The sequence below is a fragment of the Oncorhynchus clarkii genome, chromosome 3 (assembly GCF_045791955.1).
Source record: "Oncorhynchus clarkii lewisi isolate Uvic-CL-2024 chromosome 3, UVic_Ocla_1.0, whole genome shotgun sequence".
Lineage (NCBI taxonomy): Eukaryota > Metazoa > Chordata > Actinopteri > Salmoniformes > Salmonidae > Oncorhynchus > Oncorhynchus clarkii.
This window is the reverse complement of record NC_092149.1, coordinates 83,082,414-83,106,178: the sequence shown is the minus strand read 5'-3', so window position 1 is coordinate 83,106,178 and position 23,765 is coordinate 83,082,414. Positions and strand designations below refer to the sequence as shown.

At 48.2% G+C, this 23,765-nt stretch overlaps 1 protein-coding gene across 1 annotated transcript in view; it reads left to right on the top strand.

Annotated features, from left to right (window-relative positions):
* Window positions 1-23,765, top strand: part of LOC139386201 (uncharacterized) — a 40,238-nt gene that overhangs the window by 1,120 nt on the left and 15,353 nt on the right. The gene's annotated exons all lie outside the window — the stretch shown is intronic.

Genomic DNA, 23,765 nt, shown 5'->3' with positions numbered 1-23,765 from the left:
GTGGAGAGGGTAGTAAGTTTGAAGTTCCTCGGCGTACACATCACAGACAAACTGAATTGGTCCACCCACACAGACAGCATCGTGAAGAAGGTGCAGCAGCGCCTCTTCAACCTAAGGAGGCTGAAGAAATTCGGCTTGTCACCAAAAGCACTCACAAACTTCTACAGATGCACAATCGAGAGCATCCTTTCGGGCTGTATCACCGCCTGGTATGGCAACTGCTCCGCCCCCAACCGTAAGGCTCTCCAGAGGGTAGTGAGGTCTGCACAACGCATCACCGGGGGCAAACTACCTGCCCTCCAGGACACCTACACCACCCGATGTCACAGGAAGGCCATAAAGATCATCAAGGACAACAACCACCCGAGCCACTGCCTGTTCACCCCGCTATCATCCAGAAGGCGAGGTCAGTACAGGTGCATCAAAGCTGGGACCGAGAGACTGAAAAACAGCTTCTATCTCAAGGCCATCAGACTGTTAAACAGCCCCCACTAACATTGAGTGGCTGCTGCCAACACACTGACTCAACTCCAGCCACTTTAATAATGGGAATTGATGGGAAATTATGTAAAATATATCACTAGCCACTTTAAACAATGCTACCTAATATAATGTTTACATACCCTACATTATTCATCTCATATGTATATACTGTACTCTATATCATCTACTGCATCTTTATGTAATACATGTATCACTAGCCACTTTAACTATGCCACTTTGTTTACATACTCATCTCATATGTACATACTGCACTCAATACCATCTACTGTATCTTGCCTATGCCGCTCTGTACCATCACTCATTCATATATCTTTATGTACATATTCTTTATCCCTTTACACTTGTGTGTATAAGGTATTAGTTTTGGAATTGTAAGCTAGATTACTTGTTGGTTATTACTGCATTGTCGGAACTAGAAGCACAAGCATTTCGCTACACTCGCATTAACATCTGCTAACCATGTGTATGTGACAAATAAAATTTGATTTGATTTGATTTGATTTGAACGGAGAGAATTTAAAGTAAACAACACAATTTCCATTTCGTTTGATCATTAGCTTATTGAGACTGTTGGCAATGTGTTTTGCCCAGACCCAAATCGCCAACGCCGACTAGTATAAATGCACATTCTAGTGTGTGGCGAGTATATAAATATATAATAATAAATAAATATATAAACCTCATTGCTATTATATACATTACTGTTCCATGGTTATTCCCCCCTCCTATCCCCTGTAACTATTCCCCAGGTTATTCCCCCCTCCTCTCCCCTGTAACTATTCCCCAGGTTATTCCCCCCTCCTCTCCCCTGTAACTATTCCCCAGGTTATTCCCCCCTCCTCTCCCCTGTAACTATTCCCCAGGTTATTCCCCCCTCCTCTCCCCTGTAACTATTCCCCAGGTTATTCCCCCCTCCTCTCCCCTGTAACTATTCCCCAGGTTATTCCCCCCTCCTCTCCCCTGTAACTATTCCCCAGGTTATTCCCCCCTCCTCTCCCCTGTAACTATTCCCCAGGTTATTCCCCCCTCCTCTCCCCTGTAACTATTCCCCAGGTTATTCCCACTCCTCTCCCCTGTAACTATTCCCCAGGTTATTCCCCCCTCCTCTCCCCTGTAACTATTCCCCAGGTTATTCCCCCCTCCTCTCCCCTGTAACTATTCCCCAGGATATTCTCCTCTCCCCTGTAACTATTCCCCAGGTTATTCCCCTATCCCCTGTAACTATTTCCCAGGTTATTCCCACTCCTTTCCTCTGTAACTATTCCCCAGGTTATTCCCCTCTCCCCTGTAACTATTCTCTAGGTTATTCCCCTATCCCCTGTAACTATTCCCCAGGTTATTCCCACTCCTTTCCTCTGTAACTATTCCCCAGGTTATTCCCCTATCCCCTGTAACTATTCCCCAGGTTATCCCCCCCCCTCCTCTCCTCTGTAACTATTCCCCAGGTTATTCCCCTATCCCCTGTAACTATTCTCCAGGTTATTCCCCTATCCCCTGTAACTATTCCCCAGGTTATTCTCCTCTCCCCTGTAACTATTCCCCAGGTTATTCCCCTCTCCCCTGTAACTATTCCCCAGGTTATTCCCCTGTCCTCTCCCCTGTAACTATTCCCCAGGTTATTCCCCTCTCCCCTGTAACTATTCCCCAGGTTATTCCCCTGTCCTCTCCCCTGTAACTATTCCCCAGGTTATTCCCCTATCCCCTGTAACTATTCCCCAGGTTATTCTCCTCTCCCCTGTAACTATTCCCCAGGTTATTCCCCCCTCCTCTCCCCTGTAACTATTCCCCAGGTTATTCCCCCCTCCTCTCCCCTGTAACTATTCCCCAGGTTATTCCCCCCTCCTCTCCCCTGTAACTATTCCCCAGGTTATTCCCCTCTTCTATCCCCTGTAACTATTCCCCAGGATATTCTCCTCTCCCCTGTAACTATTCCCCAGGTTATTCCCCCCTCCTATCCCCTGTAACTATTCTCCAGGTTATTCCCCTATCCCCTGTAACTATTCCCCAGGTTATTCCCCTATCCCCTGAAACTATTCCCCAGGTTATTCCCACTCCTTTCCTCTGTAACTATTCCCCAGGTTATTCCCCTCTCCCCTGTAACTATTCTCTAGGTTATTCCCCTATCCCCTGTAACTATTCCCCAGGTTATTCCCACTCCTTTCCTCTGTAACTATTCCCCAGGTTATTCCCCTCTCCCCTGTAACTATTCCCCAGGTTATTCCCCCCTCCTCTCCCCTGTAACTATTCCCCAGGTTATTCCCACTCCTCTCCCCTGTAACTATTCCCCAGGTTATTCCCCCCTCCTCTCCCCTGTAACTATTCCCCAGGTTATTCCCCCCTCCTCTCCCCTGTAACTATTCCCCAGGATATTCTCCTCTCCCCTGTAACTATTCCCCAGGTTATTCCCCTATCCCCTGTAACTATTCCCCAGGTTATTCCCACTCCTTTCCTCTGTAACTATTCCCCAGGTTATTCCCCTCTCCCCTGTAACTATTCTCTAGGTTATTCCCCTATCCCCTGTAACTATTCCCCAGGTTATTCCCACTCCTTTCCTCTGTAACTATTCCCCAGGTTATTCCCCTATCCCCTGTAACTATTCCCCAGGTTATCCCCCCCTCCTCTCCTCTGTAACTATTCCCCAGGTTATTCCCCTATCCCCTGTAACTATTCTCCAGGTTATTCCCCTATCCCCTGTAACTATTCCCCAGGTTATTCTCCTCTCCCCTGTAACTATTCCCCAGGTTATTCCCCTCTCCCCTGTAACTATTCCCCAGGTTATTCCCCTGTCCTCTCCCCTGTAACTATTCCCCAGGTTATTCCCCTCTTCTATCCCCTGTAACTATTCCCCAGGATATTCTCCTCTCCCCTGTAACTATTCCCCAGGTTATTCCCCTATCCCCTGTAACTATTCCCCAGGTTATTCTCCTCTCCCCTGTAACTATTCCCCAGGTTATTCCCCCCTCCTCTCCCCTGTAACTATTCCCCAGGTTATTCCCCCCTCCTCTCCCCTGTAACTATTCCCCAGGTTATTCCCCCCTCCTCTCCCCTGTAACTATTCCCCAGGTTATTCCCCTCTTCTATCCCCTGTAACTATTCCCCAGGATATTCTCCTCTCCCCTGTAACTATTCCCCAGGTTATTCCCCCCTCCTATCCCCTGTAACTATTCTCCAGGTTATTCCCCTATCCCCTGTAACTATTCCCCAGGTTATTCCCCTATCCCCTGTAACTATTCCCCAGGTTACTCCCACTCCTTTCCTCTGTAACTATTCCCCAGGTTATTCCCCTCTCCCCTGTAACTATTCTCTAGGTTATTCCCCTATCCCCTGTAACTATTCCCCAGGTTATTCCAACTCCTTTCCTCTGTAACTATTCCCCAGGTTATTCCCCTATCCCCTGTAACTATTCCCCAGGTTATTCCCCCTCCTCTCCTCTGTAACTATTCCCCAGGTTATTCCCCTATCCCCTGTAAATATTCTCCAGGTTATTCCCCTATCCCCTGTAACTATTCCCCAGGTTATTCCCCTCTCCCCTGTAACTATTCCCCAGGTTATTCCCCCCTCCTCTCCCCTGTAACTATTCCCCAGGTTATTCCCCCCTCCTCTCCCCTGTAACTATTCTCCAGGTTATTCCCCTCTCTCCTGTAACTATTCCCCAGGTTATTCCCCTCTCCCCTGTAACTATTCCCCAGGTTATTCCCCTCTCCCCTGTAACTATTCCCCAGGTTATTCTCCTCTCCTCTGTAACTATTCCCCAGGTTATTCTCCTCTCCCCTGTAACTATTCCCCAGGTTATTCCCCCCTCCTCTCCCCTGTAACTATTCCCCAGGTTATTCCCCCCTCCTATCCCCTGTAACTATTCCCCAGGTTATTCCCCTGTCCCCTGTAACTATTCCCCAGGTTATTCCCCCCTCCTCTCCTCTGTAACTATTCCCCAGGTTATTCCCCTATCCCCTGTAACTATTCCCCAGTTTATTCCCCTATCCCCTGTAACTATTCCCCAGGTTATTCCCACTCCTTTCCCCTGTAACTATTCCCCAGGTTATTCCCCCCTCCTATCCCCTGTAACTATTCCCCAGGTTATTCCCCTGTCCCCTGTAACTATTCCCCAGGTTATTCCCCCCTCCTCTCCCCTGTAACTATTCCCCAGGATATTCTCCTCTCCCCTGTAACTATTCCCCAGGTTATTCCCCCCTCCTCTCCCCTGTAACTATTCCCCAGGTTATTCCCCCCCTCCTCTCCCCTGTAACTATTCCCCAGGTTATTCCCCTATCCCCTGTAACTATTCCCCAGGTTATTCCCCCCTCCTCTCCCCTGTAACTATTCCCCAGGATATTCTCCTATCCCCTGTAACTATTCACCAGGTTATTCCCCCCTCCTCTCCCCTGTAACTATTCCCCAGGTTATTCCCCCCTCCTCTCCCCTGTAACTATTCCCCAGGATATTCTCCTCTCCCCTGTAACTATTCCCCCGGTTATTCCCCCCTCCTCTCCCCTGTAACTATTCCCCAGGTTATCCCCCCCTCCTCTCCCCTGTAACTATTCCCCAGGTTATTCCCCTATCCCCTGTAACTATTCCCCAGGTTATTCCCCCCTCCTCTCCCCTGTAACTATTCCCCAGGTTATTCTCCTCTCCCCTGTAACTATTCTACAGGTTATTCCCCTCTCCCCTGTAACTATTCCCCAGGTTATTCCCCCCTCCTCTCCCCTGTAACTATTCCCCAGGTTATTCCCCCCTCCTCTCCCCTGTAACTATTCCCCAGGTTATTCCCCCCTCCTATCCCCTGTAACTATTCCCCAGGTTATTCCCCTGTCCCCTGTAACTATTCCCCAGGTTATTCCCCCCTCCTATCCCCTGTAACTATTCTCCAGGTTATTCCCCTATCCCCTGTAACTATTCCCCAGGTTATTCCCCTATCCCCTGTAACTATTCCCCAGGTTATTCCCACTCCTTTCCCCTGTAACTATTCCCCAGGTTATTCCCCCCTCCTATCCCCTGTAACTATTCCCCAGGTTATTCCCCTGTCCTCTGTAACTATTCCCCAGGTTATTCCCCCCTCCTCTCCCCTGTAACTATTCCCCAGGATATTCTCCTCTCCCCTGTAACTATTCCCCAGGTTATTCCCCCCTCCTCTCCCCTGTAACTATTCCCCAGGTTATTCCCCCCTCCTCTCCCGTGTAACTATTCCCCAGGTTATTCCCCTATCCCCTGTAACTATTCCCCAGGTTATTCCCCCCTCCTCTCCCCTGTAACTATTCCCCAGGATATTCTCCTCTCCCCTGTAACTATTCCCCAGGTTATTCCCCACTCCTCTCCCCTGTAACTATTCCCCAGGTTATTCCCCCCTCCTCTCCCCTGCAACTATTCCCCAGGATATTCTCCTCTCCCCTGTAACTATTCCCCAGGTAATTCCCCCCTCCTCTCCCCTGTAACTATTCCCCAGGTTATTCCCCCCTCCTCTCCCCTGTAACTATTCCCCAGGTTATTCTTCTCCTCTCCCCTGTAACTATTCTCCAGGTTATTCCCCTCTCCCCTGTAACTATTCCCCAGGTTATTCCCCCCTCCTCTCCCCTGTAACTATTCCCCAGGTTATTCCCCCCTCCTCTCCCCTGTAACTATTCCCCAGGTTATTCCCCTATCCCCTGTAACTATTGCCCAGGTTATTCCCCTCTCCCCTGTAACTATTCTCCAGGTTATTCCCCTCTCCCCTGTAACTATTCCCCAGGTTATTCCCCTCTCCCCTGTAACTATTCCCCAGGTTATTCCCCTCTCCCCTGTAACTATTCCCCAGGTTATTCCCCTCTCCCCTGTAACTATTCTCCAGGTTATTCCCCTATCCCCTGTAACTATTCCCCAGGTTATTCCCCCCTCCCCTGTAACTATTCCCCAGGTTATTCCCCCCTCCTCTCCCCTGTAACTATTCTCTAGGTTATTCCCCTATCCCCTGTAACTATTCCCCAGGTTATTCCCCCCTCCCCTGTAACTATTCCCCAGGTTATTCCCCCCTCCTCTCCCCTGTAACTATTCCCCAGGATATTCCCCCCTCCTCTCCCCTGTAACTATTCCCAAGGTTATTCCCCTCTCCCCTGTAACTATTCCCCAGGTTATTCCCCTATCCCCTGTAACTATTCCCCAGGTTATTCCCCTATCCCCTGTAACTATTCCCCAGGTTATTCCCCTATCCCCTGTAACTATTCCCCAGGATATTCTCCTCTCCCCTGTAACTATTCCCCAGGATATTCTCCTCTCCCCTGTAACTATTCCCCAGGAGATTCTCCTCTCCCCTGTAACTATTCCCCAGGTTATTCCCCCCTCCTCTCCCCTGTAACTATTCCCCAGGTTATTCCCCCCTCCTCTCCCCTGTAACTATTCCCCAGGTTATTCCCCCCTCCTTTCCCCTGTAACTATTCCCCAGGATATTATCCTCTCCCCTGTAACTATTCCCCAAGTTATTCCCCCCTCCTCTCCCCTGTAACTATTCCCCAGGTTATTCCCCCCTCCTTTCCCCTGTAACTATTCCCCAGGTTATTCTCCTCTCCTCTGTAACTATTCCCCAGGTTATTCCCCCCTCCTCTCCCCTGTAACTATTCTCCAGGTTATTCCCCTGTCCTCTCCCCTGTAACTATTCCCCAGGTTATTCCCCCCTCCTATCCCCTGTAACTATTCCCCAGGTTATTCCCACTCCTCTCCCCTGTAACTATTCCCCAGGTTATTCCCCCCTCCTCTCCCCTGTAACTATTCCCCAGGATATTCCCCCCTCCTCTCCCCTGTAACTATTCCCCAGGTTATTCCCCTCTCCCCTGTAACTATTCCCCAGGTTATTCCCATATCCCCTGTAACTATTCCCCAGGTTATTCCCCTATCCCCTGTAACTATTCCCCAGGTTATTCCCCTATCCCCTGTAACTATTCCCCAGTTTATTCCCCTATCCCCTGTAACTATTCCCCAGGTTATTCCCACTCCTTTCCCCTGTAACTATTCCCCAGGTTATTCCCCCCTCCTATCCCCTGTAACTATTCCCCAGGTTATTCCCCTGTCCCCTGTAACTATTCCCCAGGTTATTCCCCCCTCCTCTCCCCTGTAACTATTCCCCAGGATATTCTCCTCTCCCCTGTAACTATTCCCCAGGTTATTCCCCCCTCCTCTCCCCTGTAACTATTCCCCAGGTTATTCCCCCCTCCTCTCCCCTGTAACTATTCCCCAGGTTATTCCCCTATCCCCTGTAACTATTCCCCAGGTTATTCCCCCCTCCTCTCCCCTGTAACTATTCCCCAGGATATTCTCCTCTCCCCTGTAACTATTCACCAGGTTATTCCCCCCTCCTCTCCCCTGTAACTATTCCCCAGGTTATTCCCCCCTCCTCTCCCCTGTAACTATTCCCCAGGATATTCTCCTCTCCCCTGTAACTATTCCCCCGGTTATTCCCCCCTCCTCTCCCCTGTAACTATTCCCCAGGTTATCCCCCCCTCCTCTCCCCTGTAACTATTCCCCAGGTTATTCCCCTATCCCCTGTAACTATTCCCCAGGTTATTCCCCCCTCCTCTCCCCTGTAACTATTCCCCAGGTTATTCTCCTCTCCCCTGTAACTATTCTACAGGTTATTCCCCTCTCCCCTGTAACTATTCCCCAGGTTATTCCCCCCTCCTCTCCCCTGTAACTATTCCCCAGGTTATTCCCCCCTCCTCTCCCCTGTAACTATTCCCCAGGTTATTCCCCCCTCCTATCCCCTGTAACTATTCCCCAGGTTATTCCCCTGTCCCCTGTAACTATTCCCCAGGTTATTCCCCCCTCCTATCCCCTGTAACTATTCTCCAGGTTATTCCCCTATCCCCTGTAACTATTCCCCAGGTTATTCCCCTATCCCCTGTAACTATTCCCCAGGTTATTCCCACTCCTTTCCCCTGTAACTATTCCCCAGGTTATTCCCCCCTCCTATCCCCTGTAACTATTCCCCAGGTTATTCCCCTGTCCTCTGTAACTATTCCCCAGGTTATTCCCCCCTCCTCTCCCCTGTAACTATTCCCCAGGATATTCTCCTCTCCCCTGTAACTATTCCCCAGGTTATTCCCCCCTCCTCTCCCCTGTAACTATTCCCCAGGTTATTCCCCCCTCCTCTCCCCTGTAACTATTCCCCAGGTTATTCCCCTATCCCCTGTAACTATTCCCCAGGTTATTCCCCCCTCCTCTCCCCTGTAACTATTCCCCAGGATATTCTCCTCTCCCCTGTAACTATTCCCCAGGTTATTCCCCACTCCTCTCCCCTGTAACTATTCCCCAGGTTATTCCCCCCTCCTCTCCCCTGCAACTATTCCCCAGGATATTCTCCTCTCCCCTGTAACTATTCCCCAGGTAATTCCCCCCTCCTCTCCCCTGTAACTATTCCCCAGGTTATTCCCCCCTCCTCTCCCCTGTAACTATTCCCCAGGTTATTCTCCTCTCCCCTGTAACTATTCTCCAGGTTATTCCCCTCTCCCCTGTAACTATTCCCCAGGTTATTCCCCCCTCCTCTCCCCTGTAACTATTCCCCAGGTTATTCCCCCCTCCTCTCCCCTGTAACTATTCCCCAGGTTATTCCCCTATCCCCTGTAACTATTGCCCAGGTTAGTCCCCTCTCCCCTGTAACTATTCTCCAGGTTATTCCCCTCTCCCCTGTAACTATTCCCCAGGTTATTCCCCTCTCCCCTGTAACTATTCCCCAGGTTATTCCCCTCTCCCCTGTAACTATTCCCCAGGTTATTCCCCTCTCCCCTGTAACTATTCTCCAGGTTATTCCCCTATCCCCTGTAACTATTCCCCAGGTTATTCCCCCCTCCCCTGTAACTATTCCCCAGGTTATTCCCCCCTCCTCTCCCCTGTAACTATTCTCTAGGTTATTCCCCTATCCCCTGTAACTATTCCCCAGGTTATTCCCCCCTCCCCTGTAACTATTCCCCAGGTTATTCCCCCCTCCTCTCCCCTGTAACTATTCCCCAGGATATTCCCCCCTCCTCTCCCCTGTAACTATTCCCAAGGTTATTCCCCTCTCCCCTGTAACTATTCCCCAGGTTATTCCCCTATCCCCTGTAACTATTCCCCAGGTTATTCCCCTATCCCCTGTAACTATTCCCCAGGTTATTCCCCTATCCCCTGTAACTATTCCCCAGGATATTCTCCTCTCCCCTGTAACTATTCCCCAGGATATTCTCCTCTCCCCTGTAACTATTCCCCAGGAGATTCTCCTCTCCCCTGTAACTATTCCCCAGGTTATTCCCCCCTCCTCTCCCCTGTAACTATTCCCCAGGTTATTCCCCCCTCCTCTCCCCTGTAACTATTCCCCAGGTTATTCCCCCCTCCTTTCCCCTGTAACTATTCCCCAGGATATTCTCCTCTCCCCTGTAACTATTCCCCAAGTTATTCCCCCCTCCTCTCCCCTGTAACTATTCCCCAGGTTATTCCCCCCTCCTTTCCCCTGTAACTATTCCCCAGGTTATTCTCCTCTCCTCTGTAACTATTCCCCAGGTTATTCCCCCCTCCTCTCCCCTGTAACTATTCTCCAGGTTATTCCCCTGTCCTCTCCCCTGTAACTATTCCCCAGGTTATTCCCCCCTCCCATCCCCTGTAACTATTCCCCAGGTTATTCCCACTCCTCTCCCCTGTAACTATTCCCCAGGTTATTCCCCCCTCCTCTCCCCTGTAACTATTCCCCAGGATATTCCCCCCTCCTCTCCCCTGTAACTATTCCCCAGGTTATTCCCCTCTCCCCTGTAACTATTCCCCAGGTTATTCCCATATCCCCTGTAACTATTCCCCAGGTTATTCCCCTATCCCCTGTAACTATTCCCCAGGTTATTCTCCTATCCCCTGTAACTATTCCCCAGGATATTCTCCTCTCCCCTGTAACTATTCCCCAGGATATTCTCCTCTCCCCTGTAACTATTCCCCAGGATATTCTCCTCTCCCCTGTAACTATTCCCCAGGTTATTCCCCCCTCCTCTCCCCTGTAACTATTCCCCAGGTTATTCCCCCCTCCTCTCCCCTGTAACTATTCTCCAGGTTATTCCCCCCTCCTTTCCCCTGTAACTATTCCCCAGGATATTCTCCTCTCCCCTGTAACTATTCCCCAGGTTATTCCCCCCTCCTCTCCCCTGTAACTATTCCCCAGGTTATTCCCCCCTCCTTTCCCCTGTAACTATTTCCCAGGTTATTCTCCTCTCCTCTGTAACTATTCCCCAGGTTATTCCCCCCTCCTCTCCCCTGTAACTATTCCCCAGGTTATTCCCCCCTCCTTTCCCCTGTAACTATTCCCCAGGATATTCTCCTCTCCCCTGTAACTATTCCCCAGGTTATTCCCCCCTCCTCTCCCCTGTAACTATTCCCCAGGTTATTCCCCCCTCCTTTCCCCTGTAACTATTCCCCAGGTTATTCTCCTCTCCTCTGTAACTATTCCCCAGGTTATTCCCCCCTCCTCTCCCCTGTAACTATTCTCCAGGTTATTCCCCTGTCCTCTCCCCTGTAACTATTCCCCAGGTTATTCCCCCCTCCTATCCCCTTTAACTATTCCCCAGGTTATTCCCACTCCTCTCCCCTGTAACTATTCCCCAGGTTATTCCCCCCTCCTCTCCCCTGTAACTATTCCCCAGGTTATTCCCCCCTCCTCTCCCCTGTAACTATTCCCCAGGTTATTCCCCCCTCCTCTCCCCTGTAACTATTCCCCAGGATATTCTCCTCTCCTCTGTAACTATTCCCCAGGTTATTGTCCTCTCCCCTGTAACTATTCCCCAGGTTATTCCCCTATTCCCCCATTTGTGGTTGGCCATTGGTCCTGACTAGAACAACCTTTCCCATTGGTCCTGACTAGAACAACCTTTCCCATTGGTCCTGACTAGAACAACCTTTCCCATTGGTCCTGACCAGAACAACCTTCCCCATTGGTCCTGACCAGAACAACCTTCCCCATTGGTCCTTACTAGAACAACCTTTCCCATTGGTCCTGACTAGAACAACCTTTCCCATTGGTCCTGACCAGAACAACCTTCCCCATTGGTCCTGATTAGAAGAACCTTTCTCATCAGCTGGGCTTGACAATCTGGACCCTCTATATCTGAAACTATCCGCCGCCATTGTCGCAACCCCTATTACCAGCCTGTTCAACCTCTCTTTCAAATCGTCTGAGATCCCCAAGGATTGGAAAGCTGCCGCAGTCATCCCCCTCTTCAAAGGGGGAGACACCCTGGACCCAAACTGTTACAGACCTATATCCATCCTGCCCTGCCTATCTAAGGTCTTCGAAAGCCAAGTCAACAAACAGGTCACTGACCATCTTGAATCCCACCGTACCTTCTCCGCTGTGCAATCTGGTTTCCGAGTGCACCTCAGCCACGCTCAAGATACTAAATGATATCATAACCGCCATCGATAAAAGACAGTACTGTGCAGCCGTCTTTTTCGACCTTGCCAAGGCTTTCGACTCTGTCAATCACCATATTCTTATCGGCAGACTCAGTAGCCTCGGTTTTTCTGATGACTGCCTTGCCTGGTTCAAATCGGAGGGCATGCTGTCCGGTCCTCTGGCAGTCTCTATGGGGGTGCCACAGGGTTCAATTCTCAGGCCGACTCTTTTCTCTGTATATATCAATGATGTTGCTCTTGCTGCGGGCCATTCCCTGATCCACCTCTACGCAGACGACACCATTCTGTATACTTCCGTCCCGTCCTTGGACACTGTGCTATCTAACCTCCAAACGAGCTTCAATGCCATACAACACTCCTTCCGTGGCCTCCAACTGCTCTTAAACGCTAGTAAAACCAAATGCATGCTTTTCAACCGTTCACTGCCTGCACCCGCACGCCCGACTAGCATCACCACCCTGGATGGTTCCGACCTAGAATATGTGGACATCTATAAGTACCTAGGTGTCTTGCTAGACTGTAAACTCTCCTTCCAGACTCATATCAAACATCTCCAATCTAAAATCAAATCTAGAGTCGGCTTTCTATTCCGCAACAAAGCCTCCTTCACTCACGCCGCCAAACTTACCCTAGTAAAACTGACTATCCTACCGATCCTCGACTTCGGCGATGTAATTTACAAAATAGCTTCCAACACTCTACTCAGCAAACTGGATGCAGTTTATCTCAGTGCCATTCGTTTTGTTACTAAAGCACCTTATATTCCATGTGTACCTACCTATGTGTTGTCTGTTCACACTGCTATGCTTTATCTTGGCCAGGTCGCAGTTGCAAATGAGAACTTGTTCTCAACTAGCCTACCTGGTTAAATAAAGATGAAATAAAAAAATTTAATAAATTGGTCCTGCCCAGAACAACCTTTCCCATTGGTCCTGACGAGAACAACCTTTCCCATTGGTCCTCACTAGAACAACCTTTCCCATTGGTCCTGACTAGAACAACTTTTCCCATTGGTCCTCACTAGAACAACCTTTCCCATTGGTCCTGACGAGAACAACCTTTCCCATTGGTCCTCACTAGAACAACCTTTCCCATTGGTCCTGACTAGAACAACCTTTCCCATTGGTCCTGCCCAGAACAACCTTTCCCATTGGTCCTGCCCAAAACAACCTTTCCCATTGGTCCTGACTAGAACAACCTTTCCCATTGGTCCTGCCCAGAACAACCTTTCCCCCATATGCACTGGCATACTGGACACTCGCTAGGCAGGGCGGTCTCACAAGCTCTGTCAACGATGTCTTAAAAAAATATACATTGTATATATAATTCTGACAGTGACCCTCCAAAAGGAGATTCACTCCGTATGTAACCTGGACCTACACGCTGTGGTGGAATCATTTACACATAAAAAAAGAAAGAGATTGGGACTTGAGGAGAGTCGCTCAAGTTGGATTTAATTTAATTGACCTTAAATATTGTAGTTCATTTGTGTTAGGCTGTTAGTGGCTGAATCAGTCCTCAAACCAACGACCTCATTGTTAGGCTATTGGATGTGCAATTTTTTATAAAACCGTGTATAGATAGCAGGTTACACAGCATAAGAAAACAGTCCCTAGTTAGCTGGTATTTTGAGGGTGAGCAGACTGTATTATTTGGAATTAATAGACTGGTTTGATGCACAATAACTTTCCATTCTAGCTGGGAGAGAGTGTGAGGAGGGCTCGTGTCATGTAGGTTCAGGTAGCCTATACAGGTTCAGGTAGCCAATACAGGTTCAGGTAGCCTATACAGGTTCAGGTAGCCAATACAGGTTCAGGTAGCCTATACAGGTTCAGGTAGCCTCTACAGGTTCAGGTAGCCTCTACAGGTTCAGGTAGCCTATACAGGTTCAGGTAGCCTATACAGGTTCAGGTAGCCTATACAGGTTCAGGTAGCCTCTGCAGGTTCAGGTAGCCTATACAGGTTCAGGTAGCCTATACAGGTTCAGGTAGCCTATACAGGTTCAGGTAGCCTCTACAGGTTCAGGTAGCCTATACAGGTTCAGGTAGCCTATACAGGTTCAGGTAGCCTATACAGGTTCAGGTAGCCTCTACAGGTTCAGGTAGCCTATACAGGTTCAGGTAGCCTATACAGGTTCAGGTAGCCAATACAGGTTCAGGTAGCCTATACAGGTTCAGGTAGCCTCTACAGGTTCAGGTAGCCTATACAGGTTCAGGTAGCCTATACAGGTCCAGGTAGCCAATACAGGTTCAGGTAGCCTATACAGGTTCAGGTAGCCTCTACAGGTTCAGGTAGCCTATACAGGTTCAGGTAGCCTCTACAGGTTCAGGTAGCCTATACAGGTTCAGGTAGCCTCTACAGGTTCAGGTAGCCTATACAGGTTCAGGTAGCCTCTACAGGTTCAGGTAGCCTATACAGGTTCAGGTAGCCTCTACAGGTTCAGGTAGCCTATACAGGTTCAGGTAGCCTCTACAGGTTCAGGTAGCCTATACAGGTTCAGGTAGCCTCTACAGGTTCAGGTAGCCTATACAGGTTCAGGTAGCCTCTACAGGTTCAGGTAGCCTATACAGGTTCAGGTAGCCTATACAGGTTCAGGTAGCCTATACAGGTTCAGGTAGCCTCTACAGGTTCAGGTAGCCTCTACAGGTTCAGGTAGCCTCTACAGGTTCAGGTAGCCTATACAGGTTCAGGTAGCCTATACAGGTTCAGGTAGCCAATACAGGTTCAGGTAGCCTATACAGGTTCAGGTAGCCTCTACAGGTTCAGGTAGCCTATACAGGTTCAGGTAGCCTCTACAGGTTCAGGTAGCCTATACAGGTTCAGGTAGCCTCTACAGGTTCAGGTAGCCTCTACAGGTTCAGGTAGCCTCTACAGGTTCAGGTAGCCTCTACAGGTTCAGGTAGCCTCTACAGGTTCAGGTAGCCTCTACAGGTTCAGGTAGCCTATACAGGTTCAGGTAGCCTCTACAGGTTCAGGTAGCCTCTACAGGTTCAGGTAGCCTCTACAGGTTCAGGTAGCCTCTACAGGTTCAGGTAGCCTATACAGGTTCAGGTAGCCTCTACAGGTTCAGGTAGCCTATACAGGTTCAGGTAGCCTATACACGACAGGCTGGAAGTAAGAAAAAAAGAAGGCGACTAGTGTTCTGTTGTATCGAACATTTATTTGACAATCTGCAACGTTTTGAATTTCCAACTTTAATTACTGAACAATCAATTACAAAGAAACGCCGACCTTGCGGAGGCCCAGAGAAACTGTGTTGAGCCAGTCCATGTGTGGAGCCTTTGGCCTCTTCCTCCCTTACATATTGTAGTGTTGTAACGCAGGGCAAGACATCAGCAACTACATGAAGCCGGCTGCATGTCTAGGTCTGCTGTGTGTAATAGTGGAGTAATGGTAGCGTTATGTGTCGGATGTTGAAAGGGTGGTGATGCTGATAATAACAGCGTTGAGTGAGAACCTGGAGTTTAGCATCTAAGAGCTAGGCTAAGATAAACACTAGTGTGTGTGTGTGTGTGTGTGTGTGTGTGTGTGTGTGTGTGTGTGTGTGTGTGTGTGTGTGTGTGTGTGTGTGTGTGTGTGAGTGTGTCTCTTCTTTGTGCCTTCACGTATGAGGAATGTGAGTCAGTTCTCCTAACAGAATATTCCTTTACATTGGAAATTTAGAAATAAAATAAACACATTTGGGTTTTGCTTTTATCAACGGAACTAGTAGATATCTGTGAGAATTATATTATAAACCAAGTCCACTTATACTAGATGAAAGGTTGCTTCTGTGTTTCTGGGTAGGGAGGCAGAGAGCCAAGCAGTTACGTAACCAAACGGTTGCTGGTTCGAATCCCAGAGCTGACTATGTGAAAAATCTGTCGATGTGCCCTTGAGCAAGGCACTTTACCCAATTTCCTCATGTAAGTCTCTCTGGATAAGCACATCTGTTTAAATGACTCAGTTCTGTAAGTCTCTCTGGATAAGAGTGTCTGTTAAATGACTCACTACTGTAAGTCTCTCTGGATATGAGTGTCTGCTAAATGACTCACTACTGTAAGTCTCTCTGGATAAGAGAGTCTGTTAAATGACTGAAATGTAAATGAGTGCTTTGTCTGAATGAGCAGGAGTTTGGTGGTGCTGACCTAAGGAGCCCTCTAAATCACAGAGTGATGGATTCCATCTCTAACGGTTACGAGTGGGGGCCTGCGCTTAAACGGCTGCTAGCCACTCTCTCTTGTTTTGTTTTGGAGCTGCTGTAATTTGAGAATTGGCCGCCATTACCATTTAAAAGCCCTATAGATTCTCAGACGCGTCCCTGCCAACAGCGCGGAGGAGGTGAGGAGGTGAGGAGGAGGTGGAGGTGAGGAGGTGGAGGTGAGGAGGAGAAGGAGGTGAGGAGGAGAGGAGGAGGTGAGGAGATGATGAGGAGGAGGAGGTGAGGAGGAGGAGGAGGTGATGAGGAGGAGGAGGTGATGAGGAGGAGAGGAGGAGGGGGAGGAGGAGGAGGAGGAGAGGAGGAGGTGAGGAGGAGGAGGAGGTGATGAGGAGAAGAGGAGGAGGGGGAGGAGGAGGAGGAGGAGGAGGAGGAGAGGAGGAGGAGGTGAGGAGGAGGAGGTGAGGAGATGATGAGAGGAGGAGGGGGAGGAGGATTAGGAGGAGAGGAGGAGGTGAGGAGGAGGAGGTGAGTAGAGGAGATGAGGAGGAGGATGTGAGGAGAGGAGATGAGGAGGAGAAGGAGAGGAGGAGGAGATGAGGAGGAGGAGGTGAGGAGGAGGAGGAGATGAGGAGGTGAGGAGATGAGGAGGAGGAGGTGAGGAGAGGAGATGAGGAGGAGGAAGTGAGGAGGAGGAGAGGAGAGGAGAGGAGGGGGAGGTGAGAAGAGGAGATGAGGAGGAGGAGGAGATGAGGAGGAGATGAGGAGGATGAGGTGAGGAGGAGTTAAGGAGAGGAGAGGAGGAGGAGGAGGTGAGGAGAGGAGATGAGGAGGAGGAGGTGAGGAGGATGAGGTGAGGAGGAGGTGAGGAGAGGAGGAGGAGGTGAGGAGGATTAGGTGAGGAGATGAGGAGGAGGAGGTGAAGAGGTGAGGAAGAGGAGAAGAGGAGGAGGAGGGGGTGAGGAGAGGAGAGGAGAGGAAAGGAGGAGGAGGTGAGGAGGAGGAGGTGAGGAGATCAGGAGGTTGAGGTGAGGAGGTGAGGAGGAGGAGGTGAGGAGGAGGAGGAGAGGGGATGAGGAGGAGGAGGTGAGGAGATGAGGAGGTGAGGAGGAGGAGGAGAGGAGGAGTTGGAGGTGAGGGAGAGGAGAGGAGAGGAGGAAGAGAGGAGGAGGAGGAGAGGAGGAGGAGGTGAGGAGGAGGAGGAGGTGAGGAGATGAGGAGGAGGAGGTGAGTAGGAGGAGGAGAGGAGAAGGAGGAGAGTAGGAGTTGGAGGTGAGGGAGAGGAGAGGAGAGGAGGAAGAGAGGAGGAGGAGGAGGTGAGGAGAGGAGGAGGAGGAGAGGAGATGTCCCAGCTGAAAGCCAGAGTGTGTGGTGTAGTTCTCACCACCAGCTGAGCAAGCCCCCACCAACCCCCCAACTAGACCTAACTGCCTTGCCCATTTAAATGCAAATAGAACCAGGCACTCAGCAAATTTCCAGCCTGGCTTTACGGCCCTGTGGCCTGGCCTCTCTGCCTGTCTCTGGCTGCATCACTCTGGGTGGTTGAGCGAGGCATCTGGACGGAACAATGGCCCTGGGTTCTGCTGTCCTTTTCATTGACACATGCCGAGATGCATAATATTCAAACAGATGAGAACAGAAACACACACACACACACACACACACACACACACACACACACACACACACACACACACACACACACACACACACACACACACACACACACACACACACACACACACACACACACACACACACACACACACACACTTATATTGTAACTATGTAGAAACAGACATTGACAGAAACAGAACAAGTCACACACTCAGAGGTGTGCAGAGGTTGTACTGAGGATGATATCATGACATCATGACTTTGTGACAGCTCAGCTGATTGAATACTGTGAGGCTTGGAGGCTGTACCTCTTACCTCATCAACATGAGACCATCAGTGCCCTGCCACTCTGTGACAGCTCAGCTGAATGAATGCTGTACCTCTCTCAAACAGGGCTCCAAAGTGGGACAAGATGTTTTTCTGAGCGACCATTAATTTTTTCCCCCAGATAACAATTGTTGTAATGATAAGTCTTCGCTGTGCCGTTGTTTCCCAGGAGGAAACAAGAACAAAAGATTATAATACATTATATACAGTGAGGGAAAAAAAGTACTTGATCCCCTGCTGATTTTGTACGTTTGCCCACTGACAAAGAAATGATCAGTCTATAATTGTAATGTTAGGTTTATTTTAACAGTGAGAGACAGAATAACAACAAAAATCCAGAAAAACGCATGTCAAAAATGTTATAAATTGGTTTGCATTTTAATGAGGGAAATAAGTATTTGACTCCCTCTCAATCAGAAAGATTTCTGGCTCCCAGGTGTCTTTTATACAGGTAACGAGCTGAGATTAGGAGCACACTCTTAAAGGGAGTGCTCCTAATCTCAGTTTGTTACCTGTATAAAAGACACCTGTCCACAGAAGCAATCAATCAATCAGATTCCAAACTCTCCACCATGGCCAAGACCAAAGAGCTCTCCAAGGATGTCAGGGACAAGATTGTAGACCTACACAAGGCTGGAATGGGCTACAAGACCATCGCCAAGCAGCTTGGTGAGAAGGTGACAACAGTTGGTGCGATTTTTCGCAAATGGAAGAAACACAAAAGAACTGTCAATCTCCCTCGGCCTGGGGCTCCATGCAAGATCTCCCCTCGTGGAGTTGCAATGATCATGAGAACGGTGAGGAATCAGCCCAGAACTACACAGGAGGATCTTGTCAATGATCTCAAGGCAGCTGGGACCATAGTCACCAAGAAAACCATTGGTAACACACTACGTCGTGATGAAGGACTGAAATCCTGCAGCGCCCGCAAGGTCCCCCTGCTCAAGAAAGCACATATACATGCCCATCTGAAGTTTGCCAATGAACATCTGAATGATTCAGAGGACAAAGTGGTTTGGTCAGATGAGACCAAAATGGAGCTCTTTGGCATCAACTCAACTCGCTGTGTTTGGAAGAGGAGGAATGCTGCCCCAAGAACACCATCCTCACTGTCAAACATGGAGGTGGAAACATTATGCTTTGGGGGTGTTTTTCTGCTAAGGGAACAGGACAACTTCACCGCATCAAAGGGACGATGGACGGGGCCATGTAACGTCAAATCTTGGGTGAGAACCTCCTTCCCTCAGCCAGGGCATTGAAAATGGGTTGTGGATGGGTATTCCAGCGTGATAATGACCCAAAACACATGGCCAAGGCAACAAAGGAGTGACTCAAGAAGAAGCACATTAAGGTCCTGGAGTGGCCTAGCTAGTCTGCAGACCTTAATCCCATAGAAAATCTGTGGAGGGAGCTGAAGGTTCGAGTTACCACAAGTCAGCCTCGAAACCTTATTGACTTGGAGAAGATCTGCAAAGAGGAGTGGGACAAAATCCCTCCTGAGATGTGTGCAAACCTGGTGGCCAACTACAGGAAAACGTCTGACCTCTGTGATTGCCAACAAGGGTTTTGCCACCAAGTACTAAGACATGTTTTGCAGAGGGGTCAAATAATTATTTCCCTCATTAAAATGCAAATAAATTTATAACATTTTTGACATGCGTTTTTCTGGATTTCTTTGTTGTTATTCTGTCTCTCACTGTTCAAATAAACCTACCATTCAAATTATAGACTGATCATTTCTTTGTCAGTGGGCAAACGTACAAAATCAGCAGGGGATCAAATACTTTTTTCCCTCACTATATATTTTGTATTTTATATATATATATATATATATATATATACACACGTGTATTTGACCAATAGAATTTGATTTGATTTGAAGCTAGTGAGTGCAGATTTGTTAGCATCATGGAGTTGCATTTTTGATGCTCCCTGACTGTCTTGTGATTATTAACGAGCTGGACAGTCATCAAACTGCATGAATATAGACCACCCGCAGGCCGGATTGGACCTCCTGTTCAAAAGATCTGACCAGGCTGTATCACAACCGGCCGTGATTGGGAGTCCGGCGCACAATTGGCTAAGCGTCAAAACAAAATTAGGAAAAAAATCCAGAAAATCACATTGTAGGATTTTAAATGAATTTATTTGCAAAATCCAGAAAATCCTACAATGTGATTTTCTGGATTTCTTTTTCTCATTCTGTCTGTCATAGTTGAAGTGTACCAATGATGAAAATTACAGGCCTCTCTCATCTTTTTAATTAAGTGGGAGAACTTGCACAATTGGTGGCTGACTAAATACTTTTTTTGCCCCACTGTATATATATACAGTGCCTTGCGAAAGTATTCGGCCCCCTTGAACTTTGCGACCTTTTGCCACATTTCAGGCTTCAAACATAAAGATATAAAACTGTATTTTTTTGTGAAGAATCAACAACAAGTGGGATACATCATGAAGTGGAACGACATTTATTGGATATTTCAAACTTTTTTAACAAATCAAAAACTGAAAAATTGGGCGTGCAAAATTATTCAGCCCCCTTAAGTTAATACTTTGTAGCGCCACCTTTTGCTGCGATTACAGCTGTAAGTCGCTTGGGGTATGTCTCTATCAGTTTTGCACATCGAGAGACTGAAATTTTTTCCTATTCCTCCTTGCAAAACAGCTCGAGCTCAGTGAGGTTGGATGGAGAGCATTTGTGAACAGCAGTTTTCAGTTCTTTCCACAGATTCTCGATTGGATTCAGGTCTGGACTTTGACTTGGCCATTCTAACACCTGGATATGTTTATTTTTGAACCATTCCATTGTAGATTTTGCTTTATGTTTTGGATCATTGTCTTGTTGGAAGACAAATCTCCGTCCCAGTCTCAGGTCTTTTGCAGACTCCATCAGGTTTTCTTCCAGAATGGTCCTGTATTTGGCTCCATCCATCTTCCCATCAATTTTAACCATCTTCCCTGTCCCTGCTGAAGAAAAGCAGGCCCAAACCATGATGCTGCCACCACCATGTTTGACAGTGGGGATGGTGTGTTCAGCTGTGTTGCTTTTACGCCAAACATAACGTTTTGCATTGTTGCCAAAAAGTTCAATTTTGGTTTCATCTGACCAGAGCACCTTCTTCCACATGTTTGGTGTGTCTCCCAGGTGGCTTGTGGCAAACTTTAAACAACACTTTTTATGGATATCTTTAAGAAATGGCTTTCTTCTTGCCACTCTTCCATAAAGGCCAGATTTGTGCAATATACGACTGATTGTTGTCCTATGGACAGAGTCTCCCACCTCAGCTGTAGATCTCTGCAGTTCATCCAGAGTGATCATGGGCCTCTTGGCTGCATCTCTGATCAGTCTTCTCCTTGTATGAGCTGAAAGTTTAGAGGGACGGCCAGGTCTTGGTAGATTTGCAGTGGTCTGATACTCCTTCCATTTCAATATTATCGCTTGCACAGTGCTCCTTGGGATGTTTAAAGCTTGTGAAATATTTTTGTATCCAAATACGGCTTTAAACGTCTTCACAACAGTATCTCGGACCTGCCTGGTGTGTTCCTTGTTCTTCATGATGCTCTCTGTGCTTTTAACGGACCTCTGAGACTATCACAGTGCAGGTGCATTTATACGGAGACTTGATTACACACAGGTGGATTGTATTTATCATCATTAGTCATTTAGGTCAACATTGGATCATTCAGAGATCCTCACTGAACTTCTGGAGAGAGTTTGCTGCACTGAAAGTAAAGGGGCTGAATAATTTTGCACGCCCAATTTTTCAGTTTTTCATTTGTTAAAAAAGTTTGAAATATCCAATAAATGTCGTTCCACTTCATGATTGTGTCCCACTTGTTGTTGATTCTTCACAAACAAATACAGTTTTATATCTTTATGTTTGAAGCCTGAAATGTGGCAAAAGGTCGCAAAGTTCAAGGGGGCCGAATACTTTCGCAAGGCACATGTCTACCTTGATTACTTCGAACCCCCGAACATCGACTCTGTACTGGTACCTCGTGTATATAACCAAGTTATAGTTAATCACTGTGTTATCATCTTTCTATTTCTCTCTGCATTGTTGGCCCCTAACTAAGCATTTCACTGTTAGTCTACACCTGTTGTTTACCAAGCATTTCCCTGTTAGTCTACACCTGTTGTTTACCAAGCATTTCCCTGTTAGTCTACACCTGTTGTTTACCAAGCATTTCCCTGTTAGTCTACACCTGTTGTTTACCAAGCATTTCCCTGTTAGTCTACACCTGTTGTTTACCAAGCATTTCCCTGTTAGTCTACACCTGTTGTTTACCAAGCATTTCCCTGTTAGTCTACACCAGTTGTTTACCAAGCATTTCACTGTTAGTCTACACCTGTTGTTTACCAAGCATTTCCCTGTTAGTCTACACCTGTTGTTTACCAAGCATTTCACTGTTAGTCTACACCTGTTGTTTACCAAGCATTTCCCTGTTAGTCTACACCTGTTGTTTGCGAAGCGTGTGACAAATAAAATTAGATTCAGATTTTTGATTTCAATCATTTAAAAAAAAAAGAAGTATTTTCTGGTGTTCCTAAATTGGCAGTCACCAGTGCTACCAATTACAAATGTTAATTTAGAGACCTGCTCTTACCTCATCAATATGATGAGAGCCCTGCCAGCTGCCTGCCACCCTAGGGTACTGAAGAGGCACTGAGCAGCTAAATGGGACAGCTGGGCAATAAACACAGATGTACACACACACACACACACACACACACACACACACACACACACACACACACACACACACACACACACACACACACACACACACACACACTCACGGAGGAACATGAGGACACACACACACTTAATTAAGCTCTTCCTCTCTCACACTAAGACCACCTCAGTTAAGATGGAGTAGTGATGGGCTTTCTGTTTGGTAACAAGTCAATTTGTCAACAGACTGTCTGAAGAAGGGGTACTTGGAAGGAACACAAAGCCCCTTTCGGACTCCTCCCCTTTCCAATCTTGCGGACATTTTAGGGAGGGCAGCAGGGAGCAGGGAGGGTTGGGGGCCTTGGAGGGCAGCAGGGAGGGTTGGGGGCCTTTGGATGGCTGCAGGGAGGGTTATGGGCCTTGGAGGGCAGCAGGGAGGGTTGTGGGCCTTGGAGGGCAGCAGGGAGGGTTGGGGGCCTTGGAGGGCAGTGGGAGGGTTGGGGGCCTTGCAGGGCAGCGAGAGGGTTGGGGGCCTTGGAGGGCTGCAGGGAGGGAGATTTGTTTCTGGAGTAGCAATGAGAGTTAATGTGTTGCTTGGAAGGAGGAGGACAGAGACAGTCCCTGGAAAACTCTGTCTGCTGCATGAGGCAGACAAACTCTGTATCATATTTTCGTATAACTCCATTTATTGTCTCCAAACTCTATTTGAGTGGTCCACAATGTGGCTTTTAAAATATGTATTTTTTATTGTCAACTATAGTATCATCGTGGAGAGAGACTTTAATAAATTTTTTCTCTAAATCTTGGTCTATACTGAGGGCTGTAGACCTGGAAACACGCCTGTGGGAGAGACTGGAGAACACACTTGGACAGTGACACAGCAGAGAGGTTCTGTGTGTGTGTGTGTGTGTGTGTGTGTGTGTGTGTGTGTGTGTGTGTGTGTGTGTGTATGTGTGTGTGTGTGTGTGTGTGTGTGTGTGTGTGTGTGTGTGTGTGTGTGTGTGTGTGTGTGTGTGTGTGTGCGTCCGTGCGTCCGTGCGTGTGTGTGTGTGTGTGTGTGTGTGTGTGTGTGTGTGTGTGTGTGTGTGTGTGTGTGTGAGTGTGTGTGTGTGTGT